Source organism: Acipenser ruthenus, chromosome 3 (assembly GCF_902713425.1).
Source record: "Acipenser ruthenus chromosome 3, fAciRut3.2 maternal haplotype, whole genome shotgun sequence".
In the NCBI taxonomy this organism is placed as follows: domain Eukaryota; kingdom Metazoa; phylum Chordata; class Actinopteri; order Acipenseriformes; family Acipenseridae; genus Acipenser; species Acipenser ruthenus.
This window is the reverse complement of record NC_081191.1, coordinates 38,095,858-38,105,671: the sequence shown is the minus strand read 5'-3', so window position 1 is coordinate 38,105,671 and position 9,814 is coordinate 38,095,858.

The following is a 9,814-nucleotide window of genomic DNA, read 5'->3' as shown; positions in this document are numbered from 1 at the left end:
TAAGGAATATTTGTATACAAACTTTCAACATCAAATGTCACAAGAATAATTGTTTCTGTAACGGGATTAATAAGGGCTTTATGAATCTTTGGAAGCATATAAAACACTGGAATTCGAGGAAATTTGATCACCAAAAAATCATATTCTTTCTTAGTTATCTCTTCTTGATCTATGTAAGATTCAAGAATAAAAGTAATATTTTCTTTGAACTGATTAGTCGGGTCAAATTCTAGCATTTTATAAAAATTGCTGTCAAAAAGTTGTCTTTGACTCTCTCATATTTAGTCAACCTTATTTTGAACAGCGTTCCCTCCACCCTTGTCTGCTGGTTTAATAATAATGGAGGGGTCAGATTCAAGATCTTTCAAAGCATTTTTCTCTTCTTGAGTCAAATTGTTAAAAAAAATTATATTTGTTTTTATTTTTACACAATTTGTCGACATCATTTTCAACAAGTCTACAAAAAGTTTCAATAGAAGCATTGCGATTATTTGGAGACATAAAAAAGCTTTTGCTTTTGAAAGGTGTCTGCATATGAGAGAGTTGATCAATGTCAGCAATCATGATCTCAGGAGTTGACGTAGAGGGAGCAGGTAATGTTGATGTCAAGTTATGATTACCAAAAAATTCACGTATTCGAATATTTATAAAGAACTTAAATAAATCAACCTTAGTCTCAACGTTATTTATATTTGTAGTGGGGACAAATGTTAAACCCTTGTCCAACATATTAAATTGTAAAGATGTTAAGTTCTTACTTGAAAGGTTGAAGACATTTAGTCCTTGGTATAAGCCTGTGTCATGGGTCTCATCATGAGCGTCTCTTTGTTGGTGTCTTATTTCTGGCTCCTTCGTGTGTGTCGTTTCCCCTGTGACGTCCTTGTGCATTTTGTGTTCTTCTTCTGTATAAAAAATGGTCACTTTGAAGGATGATGAACTGTCTGATGAAAGATAATCAGAGGAGCTAGAGATGTAATTTCGTTTTTCTTTGTTCATTCTCCGTTCAGACTGAATATGGGATCTCTTTTGATCAGAGTTCCCGCCAGAAGTAAATTTTATTACTCTTTTTGTCAAGGAGATCACAATTACATTTTTTATTTTGTTTTCTTTAAGTTCACGAGCAAGTTTGTTTTGTACATCTGGGTTGGCAGACAACAATTCCTTAAATTTAGATTCATTTATCTCTTTTTGAATAGAAAGGCGAGTAGTTTCCAAAGAAGTTTGAATATCGATACTGTACCTTTTCAATTGCTCTATGATCAAGGTCATTAGATCAATTGAGCATTTATTAAACATAATTCTTCTGTTCTTTGGCCAAGTTTCTCTTAACAAGGGAGAATCTGACCTTTACATGAAAAGCTTCATATGCAATGGAGGCTCATGTGGGGAAGGTCTGCGTCCTGTTGGGTTGTCCGTTGCTGCATGGTGTCCTTGTCTTAACCAGGATGTTGCATACTTTTGCAGATGTGCCAGATGTAGTGGATGCCCATTCATTGATATGAACACTAGATCCCTCGCTGTTTTCAGACTAAGGCAGGCTCTGCTTATTGTCATCTGTGCATTCATCAAGCTAAATCCCCTCTCACACTCAGCAGAAGATAATGGCAAAGTCTTTATCTCAGTGTCAAAGCGTTCATTGCTGTTGGTTGGCTGGATGGTAGTATCTTCAGTTCCTTGAAAGAAGAAACCGTTTCCTGTATGGGTAGTCTCACAGTTTTTGCCAGCTGGAGAACCTCTGCATCGCCATACATTATCCTGGCCTCCTCTTCTTCTGGCCACTGTGCTTGGTGCAAAGCTCTTGAGGAGATCAATAGGTCTTCAGGGAATCTTTTTTTTAATATTGGTACTAAGTGCTTGCAGGAATTGCTTCTGTAAAAAGGCAAAACTCTCATCATCAGAGGTTTTTTTTGACAGTGGAATAATACTGCTGTTGCTGCCACAGTTGCTTATGAAATGAGACAGAGCAAACCCTGGTGTTTCCTTCATGGCTTCCAGAACCATACATGTTTTCAGGTAACTCTACATCCCTTTTCTTTAGAAACGTTGACAACTGACTCACTTCCTCCAAGGCATCTTTCAACAATGAGGTTTGTGCAACAAACATCTTCTGTGCCATACCATGGCATTTTGCTCTGTCTCTTCCTGGCCTTGTCTTGTCCTCAGACACCCCGCACAAGTGTTTGAACAATGCTGGCAGTTCACTTAATAGTGCAGACACAGCCCTCCAAGAAGAAAACACCCATCAAATGTCAAATACTCGAGTGATTTTTTTTCAGATGAACACCAACCTCTTTTGCTGCAGTATCTAGCTCATACTGGTTTCTTGGAGATTGGGAGGTAAAATGCATATAGTGAATCAATGAAAATCTGAAAGTGGCTGACTGGGCATTCAGCAATATTTCTTCCAGTGGCACATTTTCAAATGGGATTCTGATATATATGAGTGAGGATTTTACACTTACTGTTGTGGACTCATCCACCATCACAGAAAATGGGTGATCACACTGACTAATGTAACTTACAAGCTCCTTGGTCATTTCCAGATTGATGTGTTGCAAAGTGTTGCACATGTATAGTCTGATGCAAGAATTTGACTTCAATTTTTTTTATATTTGCCTCTTCAAACCTTGCTTCAGCAGTATGGGATGCTTTTCTGATCACTTCTTTTTACCGTTGCTCAAATATTCCCATACATATTTGATGTGACTTTGAAGCAAGATCATGCTTATCAATCATTTTCAGTAGTTTCTTTTGTGTCATGGTAGTTGTTCCACCTATGAAAGCATCATCAAGTCTAAGGGTCTTTCTCTTGTGAATGTCCAGGGTATTTGACTAAGGAGCTGTGACAGAAATAGAATGATTCTTGGTGGTAAATCTCCCTCCCGACCTGTGAGTGCGCTAAGTAACGGGAACAGATCACCCTGGACTGTTTGGCCTGACAATTCATTCCCAGGGTTAAAAGGAAGTCGTCATCTAGAAAGAGGTTTAAGCTAGGGTATTTGTATATGTTCAAATATATTAGGCTCGTAGCAAACAAATAAATACATAAAATACAACCCACAGCTAATAACTAATCCCCACAACAATCATGTAGAAAAGTTTTTGTTTTCAGTTGATTGACATTTGCAGTAGCCAATGAAATCATAGTATATACAAACTTAGAAACGTGATTGGCAGTTATGTTAAGTCCCAGAAATGCAAGAAAGCAAGCTAAGCGATCCGGGGAGGTGTGGGGGGGTGGGGGGGGTTGGTTGAGAAACGTGGTATTGTGTGTGATTTTTTTAAAATAATAGATGCTCAGTAATTGGATTACGCTAAGCAGTGAATGGCAAAATAGCGCAAAATACATTTCAATGTAGTTCTCAAACTTAACGGACCGATAATAACAAAAAAATAACATGTTTGCACAGTGGACTGGCTCAGCGAGAATGGAAATACCCAAATGGCAATGAACAATGAGTAAGCAAGATTCGCAAGAACCAGACTTTTGCTGTCCGGTCAGTGGTTCTGACCGTACACGGTACAAATTCCCTTAAAACCAGATGTCCAGTCCAAAACGTGACAGTTGGCAACCCTACCTGTAGCTGTACTTTCGGATACTGTTGTTTCAATAGTTTCATTAGGCTTCTTTTTTATGTGAAATCCAAAATCAAACAGTGATGGCCGTTTACTTTTTGGAGCCTGTGTCAGGGTGGCTGTGCGGTGACGTCAGGTCAGAAGCAGGAAGGGAAAAACACTGACAGCAGGCAAGTACTGCAGGTCCAAAAGAAAGATACGGCGGTGCCGTTTATTTAAATACAAAAATAAAATAAAAGGTTTAAACAAAAACACTGTGCTCACAGGGCAAAATAAAACAGTTAAACAAAACAAAATCACGAACACAAAATACCAAACAATACAGGTCAGGCTGGGCAGTAGCCTTTACTGATTCTATACGTTTTTACTTTTAAGTTTCGTTTCTCTCTCGCTCCTCTCGCTCTCTCCGCTCTCGCTTCTAACACACCCACCCTGAGTGCAGAGAGCTGCAGGCTTTTATATCGTGGCCGAGGGGTTTAACTGGCTAGTAATTATTCTATTACCCCTCGGCCACAATCTGCACGAGTTTATTAATTATTCCTGGCAGAGGACGAGCACCAGTCTCGCCTCTGCCAGACCACGTTTTAAATAAAACAAAACATACTGCTCCCCTCCGCGGGGCCCCGGCCACAATACCCCCCGCCGCCACACAGGACCGGCAGCGAGCCCAGAGTTGGCCGCGACCCCAGGAGAAGCAGGACCCTCAGTGACCCCAGGCGAAGCAGGGCCCTCGGCAACCCCAGGTGAAGCAGGGCCCTCGGCGACCCCAGGCGAACCAGGACCCTCGGCAACCTCAGGCGAAGCAGGACCCTCGGCGACCCCAGGCGAAGCAGGACCCTCGGCGACCCCAGGCACAGCAGGACTCCCGGGAGGCGACGGCAGCAGCAGACCCTCGGGGAACTTGGGAGGGGAGCCCCCGGCCATGGAGGCGGCAGCGGGAGCTCCACCTCTCCCTCGTACCCTGTAACTGGTGGCTCCACAGGCGATGCAGAGCAAAAGACAGCCCCAGGCGATGTGGAGCAGCAGGCAGCCCCAGGCAATGCGGAGCAACAGGCGGCCCCAGGCGATGCGGAGCAACAGGCAGCCCCAGGCGATGCGGAGCAACAGGCAGCCCCAGTCAGACAAATCAGCAAAAGAGAGAAAAGAACCTCAACGGGCACAAGCCTGGAGTTAAATGGCCAAGAGCTTGTGAGAAAATTGCGTGGGACACAGTAAACACTGATCTCTGTTTTGCGTTGGAAAGAAGCTGGATAAATTTGGGGACATCATCTATGCATATGGAAGCAAGGGGTTTGGAGTTGAAAAAAGAAAGGAGAAAGTACAAACTATTCCTGGAAAGTCTAGACGGCAGCAGGAGATTGAACACTTAGTTAGAGAAAGGAGACAGCTGAGGAAGCAATGGAGAAGAGCAGAACAAAGTCAGAAGGAGGGACTCAATCTGTTACAAAGGGTCATAAAAGATAAGCTTGCAACATTGCGCAGAGCTGACCGCCTACGGAAACACTACAAAAAGAAGGAGCGTGCGAGAACTAACTTTTATAAAGACCCATTCAAATTTGTAAAAAAGTTATTCACCAGTGAGAAAAATGGCACACTAAAAGTATCTAAGTTTGAGCTGAAGAGATATTTGGAGGAAACACATACAGATTCAAAAAGGCAGGCGCCTATGTCAATTCCTTCAGACATCCCACCTATCAATCCACCAGAATACCAAATGGAGGACTGTGCACCTAAGTGGAAAGAAGTAGAGCAAGCTGTGAAAAAAGCAAGGGCGTCATCATCTCCAGGGCTTAATGGAGTTCCATACAGAGTGTACAAGAGTGCTTCAGGAGTTCTACGAATCCTGTGGAAATTGATGAAAGTGGCATGGAATAAACAGGTTGTACCAAGAGCATGGTGCCAAGCAGGTGGAGTCTTTATAACAAAAGAAAAAGTTTCTACAAGAGTCAGTCAGTTTTGCCCTGTTACCCTATTAAATGTATAGAAAGCAAGATTTTCTTCAGTATTATTGCTCAGAGATTGTCAACTTACCTATTAAAGAACTGCTTCATTGACACTTCAGTACAAAAAGCAGGCATTCTAGGTTTCCTAGGATGCTTAGAACACATCAGTGTGATCTGGCTACAAATTAAATCGGCTAAAAGGAGAGGAAGGAGCTCCATGTGACATTCCTGGATTTGGCTAATGTATATGGTTCAGTGCCACATTAACTTCTTTGGGCAGCATTTGAGTTTTTCAGTGTACCGATGACAATAACAAATTTAATGAAAGCCTACTTTGGAGATTTGCAATTTAGTTTTTCAACTTCAGAATTCAGCACTACATGGCAATGCCTAGAAGTTGGAATAATGGCAGGATGCAACATTTCTCCACTGGCGCTTTTACCATGGCAATGGAAGTAATCATTAAGGCATCAAAATGGGTAGTGGGAGGAGAGCGCTTGGCTTTTGGAATGCAACTACCACCAATTCGAGCATACATGGATGACATGACAACCATCACTACAACAGTAGCCTGCACTAATCGGTTATTGGGCAGATTAACCAATAACACTGAATGGGCACGAATGCAATTCAAGCCAACTAAATCAAGGAGCATCTCTATAATTAAAGGTAAAGTAGTAGATAAAGGTTCTACATTAATGGAGAGGCAATACCAACAGTGTCTGAGAAGCCAGTGAAAAGTCTTGGGAGATGGTACGACGGGGATCTAAAGGACACAGTTTGTGTGGGAGAAGTTAGACAACAAGCAGTGTAAGAGCTGAAGATCATAGACAGCAGCGCTTTACCGGGCAAACTATAACTCTGGTGCTTTCAGTTTGGTCTACTGCCGAGGCTGCTGTGGCCACTGACTGTGTACGAGGTTTTTTTGACAACAGTAGAGAAGCTGGAAGCTTTAATCAGTTCATACGTCAGGAAATGGTTGGGAGTTCCACGCTGCCTCAGCAGAGTGGGACTTTATGGTAAAGGAATACTGCAGCTATCAGTCTCCGCTCTAACCAAGGAGTTTAAGTGCACCAAGGTCCGACTGGAAATTACATTAGTAGAGTCACGCAACAAATGCGTAAGGGAGGCAGCACCTGTGTTGAAAACTGGAGAAATGGTCGGTAAAGAAAGCCGTGGAAGATGCAAAGGCTGCCCTTCGAATTGGTGATATCATCTTCTTTCATGTAATGGAAATCGTACATGTACATATTAAACTTTCAAATTAAAACCTTTTATTATGAAAAATCTGTTTTATCCCACATTATTTGCACCTCGATTTCTTTTAACATTTGATATATTTAAAGGTTCTAGTTAAAGGTTCTGCCCCAATTGCTTTTGGAGGAATTTCCAGTTTAGTGATCCCTCAAAAACATACTCACAAAGTGAGCTTGTCATCTTTGTAGTGGCAGTGGCAGGCATCTCAGGTTCATTCTCCAGGTCACTGCCGATTCCTCCTTCTCCCGTGGGTGTTGTCATTAGGGCATGTTCATATGCACAAGGTGTAAAAACAACTGGCCGGGGCTCTAAATGTTGAAAGTGAACCATGGCAGGTCCTGGAGTGTCCAAAATCATTTTTCAAAGGTGAACCTTATCCCCTGTACAGTACTGCACAGTACATGGCAATACACACTGAGACTCCTGAAAGCTAAACAAACAATAAAAATTCATTATCATGAATCCTATGACAGTCAAATCCTAGGCCAGTCTGTTGCTGGCGTAATTGGTTGTAACTGGTCAAATTTCTCATCAAGTTGGATTTTTTTTTTAATAAATACATATTATGTTTTCAGTTAATGTATGGTTTATTTTCTTTAAAATTATAATAATAAAAAACAACTATATATGAAGTGCCTTAAAACATCAACTGACTCTCGTATGTGTGTGTAGCCTGTGTCAGGCATGAAGACAAGAATTTCAACTTTGTAAGCAAAGCTGCTAAGATGTTGCCCTAATAATCTAATCATCTTTAAATGAATTAACAGAAGCCATGCAGCATATAGTTTACTTGCACTTACCATATCAGAAAAGAGTGATAACCTTAGACATCCTCTTGGTGAACATGTTTACTTTCTATGCTGGGCACCTGACAATTGTTTCCTTTACTTTCTGGCTCAATCTTGTCAAATGAACCTGCAGATAATCTTTGTGAAATCAGCCTTTGTTTGTTTAAACCACAAATTAAATACCTGGATTTACATGATATGGAATTTAAGCAACACATTCTGCTATATAAAGATCCTGCAATTGAGCTATGCCAGGTGCTATCACATGGCTTGCAACAGAGAAGTACTCAAAGAAGTTGTGCTTTAAATGTTATCTACATTACTTTAGAATTTCTTGTCACCAATCCAGATGTGTTAAAACAAACCAATAGTTTTCACAATGTAAGGCTTTCTCTTTTTATAATAATAATAAAAAAATAAAAAAAAACAGCCATCACATGAATGAGGGGTGCAAATCTTTTTGAAAACCCGCCCTAATGAAGGCCGTCACAACGTCTCACACGACACAAACCTTCTCTCCTGTGTATGTGGATGAGTGTGGGTGGGTCATGTGAGTAGTCCAGAACCAATGAGAAACTATCATCATCTATGGTTCCTAAGGAATAAAAAAAAAAAGTTTTAAATAATAATAAACATGTCTACCGGCGCCAGAATTTAATGGTGCTGACGCAATATGAGGTACCCTGGCGTTAGAATCTTTTTTGCACCCCCCCATATGAATGTATCTCATTAATAGCAGCGAAACACAATGCAATTATTAGCAAGCAGGCCCAATGAGGTGATGAAGGTGAGACTGATTTGATTATCAATGGCATAGAGTGTCCAGGTCTCTGTCCTTCAATACGGTAGCTATGTTCTATTGGCCTTCAAGAGTGATGCAAACAGAACTGGAAACCAAATAACACAAGTGACACGTAGGTAAGAGAAGTTATTCATAGCACCTTCATTTGTTTCTGTGGTATGCTGTGGTATGATTGAAAACGTTTGGAGCGTAAGGCATATTTGAAACATTAGGAACAACCAGGTATGTGGCATGATTTACCAAACGGGTCTGTAATCTCTGCATTGTTGCCTTATTTAAACACTTTGAAGTTAGAATAAAAGTTGACATGTCAGAAAATAATACTGTACCATAAGGGTGGAGACAAACACCTATTTTTAAAGGATATGAGTTAAACAGTTTGATATTTTTGATGATTATGTTAACAGATTGTTTTCTTAAAAACACATTTAAAAAATCACCTATATTCCTTTCTTACAATTTAACTGTAGTATTTTTTAGCTTTTACATAATTTGTTATAACAATTGTATTTAACACAAAATAGCCAAAGGCATTGGGGCTTATATCATATAAATAAATGTATTCTTTATTTATGTGTATGCATAAATAATTAATACATTTATTTATATGATGTGTATAATTTTTTTTTAGAAAGTCACATTGCAATTGTGACCCTGGGAAGCCTTGGCATGAAGATCATTATATATGAGTACATTTATGGAGGTGGTACGATGGGGAATTGAAGGATGCAGCCTGAGTGGGAGCGGTGAGACAGCAGGCAGTGCAAGGGCTGAAGAGATTGACAGTAGTGCACTACTGGGCACGTTTAAAGTCTGGTGCTTTCAGTTTGGTCTTCTACCAAGGTTGCTGTGGCCGCTTACTGTGTATGAAGTTTCCTTGTCAATAGTAGAGAGACTGGAGGCCTTGATTAGCTCATACATTAGAAAATGGCTGGGAGTTCCACAATGCCTCAGCAGGATAGCACTCTGGTAAGGTGAAACTGCAGCTGCCAGTCTCAGCTCTAAATGAGACTTGAGTGCATCAAGGTTCAGCTGCAAGTGACACTGATGGAATCACATGATGAGTGTGTGAGGGAGGTAGCACCTGTAGTGAAAACTGGGAGAAAGTGGGCAGCAAAGGACACGGTGGTAGATGCAAAGGCTGGCCTTTGTATGAGTGATATCATGAGGTAAATACAACAGGGAAGAGGAGGCCTTGGTCTCATTTCGGCTCCCCCGAGAGGCACAAAGCAGCTCCCGCTACAAGGAGGAAGTTGGTAGTTACTGGAAGAGAGGATGAGGTGTGTCAAGGTGGTGTCCCAGGCTAAGTAGGGAGAATGGATGAGATGGGAGAATGTGAAACTGCATAATATTGGCTGGCGAAACCTGTCAACAATGGAACAGAATAGGATCAGCTTCCTAATCAGGTCCACATATGATGTTCTTCCATCACTGCAGAAAATGGCTCT